This window comes from Elephas maximus, chromosome 1 (genome assembly GCF_024166365.1).
Source record: "Elephas maximus indicus isolate mEleMax1 chromosome 1, mEleMax1 primary haplotype, whole genome shotgun sequence".
Taxonomy (NCBI): Eukaryota; Metazoa; Chordata; class Mammalia; order Proboscidea; family Elephantidae; genus Elephas; species Elephas maximus.
In genome coordinates this window covers 1747515-1760789 of record NC_064819.1, presented here as the reverse complement: position 1 = coordinate 1760789, position 13275 = coordinate 1747515, and the positions used below count along the sequence as shown (strand labels likewise).

The 13275-nt window shown below is 44.3% G+C and overlaps 1 long non-coding RNA gene across 1 annotated transcript in view; it reads right to left on the bottom strand.

The window, feature by feature from the left end:
• Window positions 1-1524: 1524 nt before the first annotated feature.
• Window positions 1525-13275, bottom strand: part of LOC126071952 (uncharacterized) — a 24798-nt gene continuing 13047 nt past the window's right edge. Inside the window, exons 2-4 of the long non-coding RNA XR_007516427.1 lie at window positions 4904-4993; window positions 4063-4143; window positions 1525-2487 (exon numbers count right to left, since the gene is read on the bottom strand). This is a non-coding gene — a long non-coding RNA (uncharacterized LOC126071952). The remainder of the gene's footprint in view (window positions 2488-4062; window positions 4144-4903; window positions 4994-13275) is intronic.

The following is a 13275-nucleotide window of genomic DNA, read 5'->3' as shown; positions in this document are numbered from 1 at the left end:
ACAAGGGGAAGTCAAAAGGTATTGCTACAAAAACCATAGAAACCTTTATTAAAAAAAAATATTGAAATGTGAAGCTATTGTTTCTCAACATATCCTCCATATAGGCCTGTACACTTCCAAAGGTGGCGTTTCCATCTCTCTAATCCTTCCCTGGAAACCCTGGTGGTGTAGCGGTTAAGAGCTACCGCTGCTAACCAAAAGGTTGGCAGTCAAATCCACCAGGCGCTCCTTGGAAATCCTATGGGGCAGTTCTACTCTGTCCTTTAGGGTTGCTATGAGTCAGAATCAACTTGACAGCAACAGTTTTGGTTTGGTCTTGAATCCTTCCCCGAAGAATTTTGTGCTCTTCAATTTATGCTACGTCAGAATGACAGTTTTGGCATCCTCAAGGGACTCAAATTGTGTTCCTTTTAAATGTTCTTTGAGATTTGGGAACAAAAAGACACCTGAAGGGGAAGATTAGGGTTGTAGGGTGGATGGGGTAAGGTTTCCCAAGGGAACCCTCGTAGGACAGCCCTTGCTACCCTCGAAGAATGAGCAGGTGCATTGTCATGGCGGGAAAAAATTCCTCGGTGCAACTTTCCTGGCCTCTTTCTCACCAATGCAGTTTTCAATTTTCTTAAAACTTCTTCACAATAAGCCCCTCTGATCATCCTGCGTCCTTCCAGAAAATCTATCAAGACTACCCCTTTGGGATCCCCCAAAAACAGTCACCATAACCTTCTGAGAGGTCTTTCCTCTCTTGGCTCATTTTTGAGGACTTTGTGACTGTCTTCAAAAATGCTTGATACAGCTAAAAACTTGTTTTCTGTGGGGCAGCATGCCCATAAACTTGCTGCAAAGCTTCGATGATTTGGGAAGATGTTCACTTGAGTTTTGTTAAAAATTTGATATTACCCCGACCTGAAAATTGTTTCTTTTCCAATGGCACAAAATGTATTCTTTTTTTCTGAAGGCACCCTAACAAGACTAAGACAAGTGTATTACTGAGAGAACTTGCCTGCAGCCATCCACTGATCACAGTGACGTGTTTAAACACGTTTTGTTGGGAATAAGCACTGCGTTACGAGCTGGTGCCCTCGTAGCAATGCTTTCTGACTTACCCTCATGCACTCCTGAGGCGAAGTCATGCTATGACGGCACCTCCCACAGTAAATTTTACGAGAATAAACCAACAAACCAGTTGCTGTCGAGTCGATTCTGACTCGTGGTGACCCCGTGTATATCAGAGCAGAACTGTGCTCCACAGGGCTTTCCACGGGTGATTTTTCAGAACTAGATCACTAGCCCTTTCTTCTGAGGTGCCTCTGAGTGGACTCGAACCTCCATCCTTTTGGTTAATGGCCTAACGTGTCAATGCCTGCACGGCTCAGGTATAAGAATCAATAGCAATAAATACCGGCAGACAAGAGAAAGCTTTTAGAATCATAGCTCTCCTAACTGAGAACTGTTTGTTTCTTGATGTGTGTATGTGTGTATGAGTGTGTTTGTGAGTGCATCTGAGTGCACAGTGAGTGTCTTGGGAATGTGGGGCCACAGAGACTATCTCCTTTCTATCTGAGTCAACCCTGATTTCTTTCTACCTTTCCTTAACCAATTTAGTCTCAAAAGCAAACGCTTGAAAGATTCCAGTAAGCATTTTGGCACTGAAGATGCTTGGGGCTTGGTTCCTTACCTTAGCAGACACCGAAGCGTGGCTTGGCTCTGTCCCTTGGCATAGCACTGGGGTGTTATGTTCCATTGCAGGGCCTGGTGGGAGAAGGCACTGCTACCTTTTCAGAACCTCGCCAAGTCAGGCACAGGCTTGCTGGCAGCCACAGTGGAGGGAACTTACTGATCTATGCCCAGCTCTTAGGAGGTAACTGGCAAGAGAAAAGAAAGGAAAACAAGCTACCAAATCCCTATACACCTTATAAATTTGTCTTGGAAATGCTGCCTCAAGGTTGTAAAAGGGTAGAAATAATGATTCTATTTTTTCCAAGGCAGAATTCTTGGCATTTAAACTTAAATGTAGAGTAAACACATCCAATTATCTGACTAGTATCTGTTTTTGTGTCTAGCCATCCCCAGTGTCAGGTGAGTCTGCTCCTTTAACGTAAATTTAGGTTATGCTACTCCTGCCCAAACCTGTTCCCCTAAAGACTAGAAAACCCTGTGGGACAGTTCTATTCTGTCACATTGGGTCACTATGAATCTACTATCAACTCCAGGGACCTAACACCACCACCACCCAAACCTAGGGCGTCAGGTCACGGGACCTTATTCCACCTTAGAGACCAAATCTTGAAATCACGAGCATGTAACCCGCCTGCAAGTTGTTTCTTTGATGACCTGGATCTCCTCTGATGGGCGCCATTCCGTCTGAGGTTGTGGGACCTGAATCCCATTGGCGGGACCAAGTGCGGTTTAGGTTCCTCTGCTTGACTTCTAACTGAAGCCCGAAGGACCAAGTTACAGAGGGAATCGGGCACAGCCTCTTGCTGCCACCTGGTGGAAGATTCAGGTATTGAGTTTTGTTAAAGGTATTGAACAAGCCAGAGCTGTCATAAAAGCCTGATTTTCGTTTCCTGGGCAGGTGTTGTTAAGGTGTCAATGCAGAGGCCCACGGGGGAATAAATTACACTTAAAGCTGATGGTACGAACGGTTAACTCGCTGAGCTGCTAACCGAAAGGTTGGTGGTTTAAGTCCAGCCACAGGCGCCTCGGAAGAGAAGCCTGTCCCTCTACGTCTGAAAAACCAGCCCTTGAAAACCCCAAGGAGCACAGTTCTACTCTGACACACATGGGGTCGCCATCAGTTAGAAGTGACTCGACAGCAACTTGTTTTTGGTTTGGACGCTAATTAAGTTACACTAAAATGTGAATCTCAATGCTGTACTAGAAAAAGCCATTAAATCAGCGGGGTTTGAACTGCTGGTCTGTAAGCAGGGGATTTTACAGCAAGCGGGGCTCTAGTTGTCACCCATTTTGGGGTCTTTGAAGCAGTGGAGGTCACTGGCATCAGACTGGTCAACAGGAAAAGTAGAGCTGGGGTACGAGTGACTAAGGATCCCTTCTGTCCTGCCTTTTAGCTGTAGACGGTCTGTCTGCTCTGTGGATGGGGAAGGTTGTTGTGCGCTGTGCCTTACTGAAGGGTGCCAGGAGAACACTCACCCCGTCTGCCAAGCATTTTTAAGATATGTGAGGCTATCATTCTTCAGGAAACTCAGACCTGGAATCCATCTTGGCTCTGTACACAATTCTTATGTCTGTGTTTTCCAAAGGCTTTTCTCCTTCCAATCTCTTCCTCAACTGTCATTTCAAGCATCATGAGTTATATAAAAAAATCTTATGAAATTACCCTCAAAATGGAAACTGTCATTGGCATAGTGGTTAAGTGCTACGGCTGCTAACCAAAGGGTCGGCAGTTCGAATCCGCCAGGTGCTCCTTGGAAACTCTATGGGGCAGTTCTACTTTGTCCTATAGGGTCACTATGAGTCGGAATCGACTCGGTGGCACTGGGTTTCGTTTTGGTTTTTTTGCTCATTTGACTCAGGAAAATTATAATTTGTAGATATTCCGTATCTTAGACTAAAATCAATACTTAAAAATTTAGGTCAAAATCCAAGTAAAAACTCACTGCAGGAATTCAAATGAAATGTATTTTCATCTCATACCTTCTAAGAGTCCCCCAGTGCAAGGTGAGGCTGTCTTCTTAAAACTTTGTATGCAAATTACATTTCAAAAGAAAATGTAGCTCATTTTTAAAGCCCTAAAGATGCTAAAATTCTCGAAAAGTGTAGCCAGGTAGAAGCATGTGTTTTTAATTAAATCCTGTGACAAGATATTTTTTAGAATCAAGGACATGTTTTGGAGACTCGTGCATGGGAAATTGACACATTACGTATAAGTGTGTGACTGACCTTTCAAATGCATCCTAGTGACTTCTATCTGGAGCTACCATGGTTTATGAAATAATAAAAAAAAGTAAAACTCGTACTTGGTTCAAATTGGAAGTTTTGTTTGTTTTTTCACCCATGAGTTAATTAATTCAGCATTTATTTTATTTAGCAAGTACTTACTGAGCATCCATGCTCCGGCACCGTGGTGACACACATCACCTGCATGGACGTGCTCACAGGATGGAACAAGCGGACCACAGTCTGTGTCATGACAGAGTGAGAGATACAGTGAGATGGGGGTTCAGGGAGGGAAGGGGTTAGTCCCAACTCTGGGGTAGGGGAGGCTGTGGCATCTGAATTGAGAATGAAAGGACGCATAAGATTGGACAAAGAATTATTCTGCCTGGCAGAAAACAAGAAACGCCTTCCTAAAGAATAATTTTTGTTAGGAAAATAAATCGTAGGCAGCTATTTAGTGCCACAGAAATGCCTTCCCCCCATGTAGGTGTTTTGAAATGTGAGAACTAAAAGCTGTTCAGATACAGTCAATTCTTAATTTATCCCTGAACTTTACATATGAGATTTCTTCCCTCCTCCCCAAAATACTACTTGCTCCCCTCCTCAAAAGCAGCAAAGAAAGACATGGGGGATAACTATTTTATTCATTCTTTCCAACCATATCTTTTCCTGAAGTTGCCAAGGTTATTCATCTTATAAACATTTTTTATGCACCCACTATATTCCAGGCACCCCGCTAGGCACCGGAAACAACAATTAGCAAGCACACACTATCCTTTTTCTTAAAAAGATTGTAGTTTAGTGGTGGAGACAATTAAGCAATAAGTTAAAAACTCAGAATTGAGTAAGAAAAGCAGTACAGCATAGCGATCAGTAACCTTGGCTCTGGTATAAGCCAGACTGGATTCAAATACGAGCTCTGCTGAATACTTGTCATAGGACCTTGTGCTAATTAATGAACCCTTTGGACTTCTGTTTTTGATAGAAATATATTTAAGCTCACCTAAAATCCAAGCAGGAGTTCCTGGTTGGCAGTGGCTTTCCTCCAGGCAATGATTCCATCCTGCGGCTTTGCCATGCTCTAGGATCCATCCTAACATTTAATGGAGAAAGAGAGTGTGGAGGAGTCACAGGAGCTTCTGAAAAGCAGTGGCTGGACACGGCATCTGATGGCAAGGGCTCAGCCACATGGCCGCACTTAATTCAGAGGGACTAAGAAAGTGGCCCGCCCATCTGTGCACCCTGGAACAAGAGGAGACCATGGGTCTTGTGGAACAGCCAGCAATCTTCGACACAAGCTTTATAAGCCATGTTCTGGAGTTCAGGCTTTCTCCTGGAGTTAATAAGCCATGAAAGTAAAGGAGTAAAATAATCTTTTTTTTGTTTGTTTGTTTTAGAAAAGTCATTCTGTCAGCTGTAAAGAGAATGATTCAGATGATTGACTGGATAACTGGTGGATAGTTATTTATTCAGTGAGACAAAGAGGAGCAAGTTTTGAGTGAGCAGATGAGTTCAGTTTGGGACCGGTTGGACATGAGGTGAAGAAGGACCGTGAGGTGAAGATACAGGTACATACTCCAGTTACCTGCTCTGAAGTCTGAAAGTTCAGGAGAGAAATCTGTGCTAGGTTTGTGAGTTTTCAATTTATGGAGGTTGCATAGATTCGAAAGTTTTCAATTTGTGGAGGTTGCATAGATTTGTGAGTTTTCAATTTATGGAGGCAGCCATGGGAGTGTGTAGAGTGAGAAGACCAACATACAAGGAATTGACGAAGGAGGAGGAACTGACAAAGGAGACTGAGCTGGAGCAGCAAGAGAGAAGGAAAACCAGCAGAATGTGACATCACAGGTGCCATGGGAAGAGATTATTTCAAGGAGGAGGTGGTCAACAGTGTCAAAGGAAGACACTGAATTTTATTTTCATAGTTTCATGTCAGAGTTGTGGCTGAATACACAGGTTATTCTGTTTATCCACCGTTTTCCCTCTGTGCCACTGAGGGCTGAGCCCTGTATACTTTATCGCTTGGGCTTCCTTGCCCTCTGGCCTCCAGTTGGGTTTGGCCAGTGGGAGGGGTTGACAGATAAGAAGGCAGAAGAAGAGAGACGGGGGAATCTGTTTCGTCATTCCCTCCCTGCTTCCGTGCCCTGTCTCTGGCGATAGCTGTGCCCCACTATGACGTCTGCTTCCACCCGGTGTCCTCTTCTCCCTATTTCCTCTGTTGGTCTTTTCAGCCCTAGGAATGATAATGGCTCCCCACTCTCACTACTCTCTAATTGCCTCACTGGCCCATGTTCGTTCTCCTAACCCTGCCTTCGTTTTAACCATCAGGAATGGATTCTGCTTCCTGCTGGGACACTGACAATGTAATTTTAGTAGAAAGGTGGAAACCATATTGCCTAAGAGTGAGTAGGCGGTGAGGGACTTTCAAGGACTTTGGTTGTAAAGAGGAGGAGAGAGAGAGAGGACAAGTGGAGAAACCCTGAAGTAGCAGGAAGACATTTTTTTCTCCCTAAGCTGCACCACCCGTGGAAGCAGTGGTCAAGAAATCAAACGATGCAATGCATTGGTCAAATCTGCTGCAAAAGACCTCTTTAACGTGTTAAAAAGCAAAGATGTCACCTTGAAGACTAAGGTGCACCTGGCCCAAGCCATGGTGTTTTCAATCACCTCATATGCATGGGAAAAAGCGGGGTAATAAATAAGGAAGACCAAAGAAGAATTGATGCCTTTGAATCGTGATGTTAGCAAAGAAAATTGACTATACCACGGACTGCCAAAAGAACAAACAACTCTCTCTTGGAGGAAGTACAGCCAGAATGCTCCTTAGAAGCAAGGATGGTGAGACTGCGTCTTACATACTTTGGACATGTTGTCAGGAGGGATCAGTCCCTGGAGAAAGACATCATGCTTAGAGTGTCAGCAAAAAAGAGGAAGACCCTTAATAAGATGGACTGACACCGTGGCCACAACAGTGAGCTCAAGCATAACAATTGTGAGGATGGTGCAGGACCGGGCAGTGTTTCTGTTGTGCATAGGGTGGCTATGAGTTGGAGCCGAACAACAAGATGCAAGAGACTTGTTTATATGTAAATACTGGTGGGAAAGGGCCAATAAAGCAGGATTTATAGTTAATAGTGTAGAATTGATTAATTGCCTCAAGTATGAAAAGGCAGAATTTGGGACACAGAGCACAGATGGACGGATTCCTCATAAGAGAGTGCAGGTAACCTTATTTCATTGAATTGAAGGGATGGAAGACAGGATGAGCAGGGGTACAAGTGAATTTCAGTGTGGTATTAGGCAGTTGAGAGAGTTGTTGTCTGAAGACTTGCCTTTTTTCTGTAATTACAGAAAATTCAGAGTAAGATTAATATCTCTGGGTGATGCAACTAATTAAACTGCACTAGGGAAACCCTGGTGGCGTAGTGGTTAAGAGCTACAGCTGCTAACCAAAAGGTTGGCAGTTCGAATCCACCAGGTGCTCCTTGGAAACTCTATGGGGCAAGTTCTACTCTGTCTTCTAGGGTCGCTATGAGTCGGAGTTGACTCAATGGCAATAGGTTTGGTTTTGTTTTTTTTGTGCTAATTAACTGAAAGGTTGAAGGTTTCAGTCCACCCAGAGGTGCCTTGGAAGAAAGGCCTGGTGATCTACTTCCAAAATATTCACCATCGAAAACCCTGTGGAGCACATTTCCAGTCTGACAGCAAGTGGCAGTGGTGGTGACGGGGTAAGCCTAGGTGTCGTGGATGGAATTGTGTCCCCCCAAAAATGTGTGTATCAACTTGGCTAGGCCATGATTCCCAGTGTTGTGTGGTTGTCCCCATTTTGTGATTGTAATTTTATGCTAAGAGGATTAGGGTGGGGTTGTAACACCACCCTTACTCAAGACACCTCCCTGATCCAGTGTAAAAGGGGTTGCCTTGGGGTGTAGCCTGCACCACCTTTAATCTCTCAAGAGATAAAAGAAAAGGGAAGCAAGCAGAGAGTTGGGGACCTCATACCAGCAAGAAAGCAGCACCAGGAGCAGAGCACGTCCTTTGGACCTGAGGTTCCTGTGCTGAGATGTTCCCAGACCAAGGGGAGACCGAGGACAAGGACCTTCCTCCAGAGCCGACAGAGAAAGAAAGCTTTCCCCTGGAGCCGGCGCCCTGAATTCGGACTTCTAGCCTACTGGACTATGAGAGGATAAATTTCTGTTTGTTAAAACCATCCACTTGTGGTATTTCTGTTATGGCCGCACTAGATGACGAAGACAGTAGGACTAGACTTTTGCCAGGACAGTGTGATGGGAACGTAAAGGAGCAAGGAATTGAGGATTTTGGCAAGAGATGCGTTGGGAGAATCTAAGCTATACAGGAATGAACGTGGACGGGTGTAGGCACTGACAGGTCACAGTGGTGGGTTGAGGCCTGGTGATTCAGTGAGGTGTGAAATTTCTCACCCATAGAATTATAAGCAGTCAAATGGTTGGTTTTTATTTTATTTATTTTTATATTTTAGATACGGTTATTCATTTTGCAGAAGGAATCAAAAGATTGCTTTTTGGCCATAGAGCTAGCATGGAAGTTTTTTTTTTGAATTGTGGTAAAACTATGTATAACACATTATTTTGCCAATTCAACCTTTTTTACGTGAATAATTCAGTAACACTGATGACATTAATCATGTTGTGCATCTATCGCATGTATCAAATGATTATTGATTATTGTTTTAAGTCCATAATTGGGGGGAGGTGGTATTATTAACCAGCAATAAATGATACACAGACACATATAGTGTCTCCCCCCCCCCCTTTTTTTAACCTGTAGATGTCAGTGATGAACATTCCTGCATTGACTTTTCCTTCTACCAAGGGACTATGCTGTTGAACTTATTTGAGTCTGCAAATTGAGTAAGAAGTCATGTCTCCATTTTCGTGCTCGTCAGGTTTCTGGCCCCTGTGATATTTTAACAGGCTGATATTTAATTCCCACTGATTTCGTCGTCAATCAGCCAGGAAACCCTTCTTCGGGGCTGTTCTATTCTGCCCTATGGGGTCCCTAAGGATCTGAATTGACTTCACAGCACACAACAATACTGCTCATCACGGTAAATGCTCCAGCCCTCTGGTGTTCATATTTGCATAACTACCTGCTGACAATTAAGTGATACAGCTGCTAACCAAAGGGTCGGTAGTTCGAATCCGCCAGGCGCTCCTTGGAAACTCTGAGGGGCAGTTCTACTCTGTCCTATAGGGTCGCTATGAGTCGGAATTGACTCGATGGCACTGGGTTCTGGGTTACCTGCTGACAAAGACAATATAGCTTGTAGCATCCTCCTCCCAGCACCAGAGAACAAAGTATGGAAAGGTGGAATTGGAGCTGAGAGGTGACAGCTGAATGGGCCAAAAGTCTGTGTGTGGATATGTTGGTGAGCAAGTGCTGAGCCCGCACGTACACGTACACACACACACACACATCTTAAGACTGTGTGGTACACACTATTTTGGCATAAAAATACGTTTTATCTCATTACAATAGCAACACATTTATTTAATACCCACTAAACTCACTGCCGTCGGAATAGAAAAATAATTTCATAGAAGAAAACTCCATCCTACTACTGGGAAGATAGCCACTGTTAACACTTCATTTAGATTAGATCTCTTTTTTTTCAATGTGCAAATGTTTTTTTTTTCCCCCATGGAATCACATTGTACATAGTTTTCTAAACTGCTTGAAAAAAACACCTTGAGGTATTATAAAAAATTGCTCACACCCACACATATTTACTTTGAGCAGTGGTCTTCAAACTGCCCCAGGAAGCGTCGGGGAGCCACTTCTAGGGGCTCACCAGACTTGCTTAACCACTGTGATTCTGCTTTCGTTTGTCTTACATATTTGATTTCTGTACAATATTTTGAGGTGAAAAAAAAAATTCCACTGCCAAGATGTTAAAAAGGAACTGACTCACTGCACGGAAACAGTCTTTTCCCATTCTTCGTGCTTACAACAACTAACGATAGGGTCACACCTGAATCTTTCACATAGCCCTAGTAACATGGGATGCCATACTTTTTACTCTATCTGATAAAGTATCCCAAAATTGTTTTTAGGAGTTCCTGGTGGCGCAAATGGTTAAGTGCTCCACCACTAGCTGAAAGATTGTTGGCTCAAACTTGCCCAGAGGTGCCTCAGAAGACAGGCCTGGTGATCTGCTTTCAAAGGGTCACAGTCTTGAAGGCCCTATAGAGCACAGTTCTACTCTGACACATGGGGGCACCAGGAGTCGGAGTCCACTCAACAGCACCTGGTATATCACATACTCAAGGCAGAAATCTGGAAGTCACGCCAGATGCTCCACACCAGCATTTACTTTCTACCTCCAACACTGATGCTTGACTTTAGGCCACCATCATTTCTTTTCTGCGTTTCTAATGGACTCACATCTAATCTCCGTATCTCCAGACTCATCCCCCACAAATCTGTTTCCCAGAATGCTCTTCTTCTAATGCAAGCTGATCAGAAATTGCTATGCCTAAGACTCAGTGACTCCTTCATCACCTACAGCAAGGGTTCCCCAACCCAGACTACCATCGAATGGAACTCCCAAACCCAGACCACCATTGAATAGGGCTCCCCAACCCAGACTACCATCGAATGGAACTACCCAACCCAGACTACCATTGAATGGGGCTCCCCAACCCAGACTACCATCGAATGGAACTACCAAACCCAGACTACCATCGAATGGGGCTCCCCAACCCAGACTACCATCGAATGGAACTACCAAACCCAGACTACCATCGAATGGAACTACCAAACCCAGACTACCATTGAATGGGGCTCCCCAACCCAGACTACCATCGAATGGAACTACCAAACCCAGACTACCATTGAATGGGGCTCCCCAACCCAGACTACCATCGAATGGAACTACCAAACCCAGACTACCATTGAACAGGGCTCCCCAACCTAGACTACCATCGAAAGGGGCTCCCCAACCCAGACTACCATCGAATGGGGCTCCCCAACCCACACTACCATCGAATGGGGCTCCCCAACCCAGACTACCATCAAATGGAACTCCCAAACCCAGACTACCATCAAATGGAGAATCTAAAAACAGATTAGAACCCTAGTCAGATTTACTGAATAAAAATTTCCAAAGTGGGGGCTGAAAAATCTGTATTTTTTAGAAGCTACCCAAATAATTTCGATGATTAACTAAGTTGCAAGACCGCCAGTCTTCAGGATAAAATCCAAATCCTGCCCATGATTTGACCCTTCACCCCAATCCCCAATTTCATCCCTTAGCACCCATACTGCTCCAGTAATACCAAGCCAGGGCTAGTAATTCTTCAAATCCAGTTTAACAACTCTGCCAAGAACGTTCTTGTTCCCTTGGCTCCTTGGAAATGCCTATTCATTCTTCAAAAACCCTATTCAAGCATCATCTAGCCTTCCATTCAGTCAGTAAATACGTGTGGACGGTCTACTATACTCCAGGCTCTGAGTTGAGCATTGATATACAATGATCAGTCAGATATATTAGTAAGGAGCCCTGGTGGCACAGTGGTTAAATACTCAGCTGCTAACTGAAAGGTTGGCAGTTCAAACTTACCCAGTGGCTCTGATGAAGAACGATGTGGCAGTCAGCTTCCGTAAAGATTTACAGCCTTGGAAACCCTATAGGGGAGTCCTACCCTGCCCTATAGGGTTGCTGAGTCGGAGTTGACTAGTTTTTTTAAGCATATACCCATAGTACTGCCTTCCTTAGGCTCACATGCCATTGGAGAATAAATACAACACAGCGTGGTAAATGCTGTGAGAGGCCAACACTGGGGATTAAGGTGGTACATAAGCGGGGGCCTCTATACCAAGTTATAGCGGGGATAGGATGGTCAGGAATAATTACCCAGAAAATGACCCCAGAAGGGAGACTGTGTTTCAGGGGGATGGTGTACTAGGTAGAGAAAGCAGTGTGTGGAAAACACGTAAAGCATGGCAAACGCTTCAATAAGGTAAGTGTCTTAGTTATCTGGTGTTGCTACAACAGTAATACAAGTGGGCGGCTTTAACAAAGGGAAATTTATTCTCTTCAGTCTAGGAGGCTAGAAGCCTGAATTCAGGGCACCAGCTCCAGAGGAAGGCTTTCTCTCTCTGCGGGATCTGGAAGAAGGCTCCTTTTCATCAGTCTTCCCCGTGCAGGGACCTCTGGTCCAAAGGATACACTCTGCTCCCAGCACTATTCTCTTGGTGGTATGAGGTCCCCACGTCTCTCTGCTCGCTTCTCTCTTCTCTACCTCAAAAAAGACTGGCTTAAAATACAAACTAGTCTTATAGATTGAGCCCTCCCTCATTAACATAACTGCCAATAATCCTGCCTCATTAACATCATAGAGGTAGGATTTACACACATAGGAAACCACATCAAATGACAAAATGGTAGACAACCACACAATACTGGGACTCATGGCCTAGCCAAGTTGACAGATATTTTTATTTTGGGAGAACACAATTCAATTCATAACAGTAAGGCTAAAAAACCCCAAACCAAACCCCTCGCTGCTGAGCCGACTGAGACTCATGGCGACCCTATGTATTACAGGGTAGAACTGCCCAATAGGATTTCCTTGATTTTCATCTTTATGGAAGTAGGTCATCAGGCCTTTCTTTCACGGTGCCACTGGCTGAGTTCAAACTGCCAGCCTTTAGATTGGCAAACCGTTTGTGCCAACCAGCACCTTAAGGCAAGTCTAGATGCATTAAATAGCAAAATAACAACATTAATATGTAAGATACGTATTGTATGCTAGGCACTGTTCTAAAGCACTTTACGTGTATTAACTCGTTTTATCTTTATATAACGACTGTGAGGTAAATGCTATGATTTTTATTTTCTTTTAACTATAACAGCTCAGGCTGCTAACTAAAAAGCTAGCATTTCAGATCCATCGGTTGCTCCTTGGAAACCCTATGGGGCTGTTCTCCTCTGTCCTACGAGGTCCCTATGCGTCGGAACTGACTTGAAGGTGACGGGATTTTTTTTTTTTTTTTTTTAACCCATTAAGTAGTTCCAAAGCATTCCCAAGTAACTGGGGTCCCTGGCTGGCACAAATGGTTAAGCCGAAAGGTGGACCCACCTAGAGGGGCCTCAAAAGAAAGATCTAGTGATTTGCTTCTGAAAGGTCACAGCCTTTAAAATCCTACATACGGAGCACAATTCTGCTCTGCACACACGGGTCGCCCCGTGTCAGAATTGAGTGGAGAGCAACTAACCACCACCACAACCCAAGTGGTTCTGACGCACCGGTCAGATTTTGGTAACCAGAGGGTAGATAACCAGCTGGGTCATTTCCAGCCCAAGCCTATTTTGGTTGCACAATTCTGTGC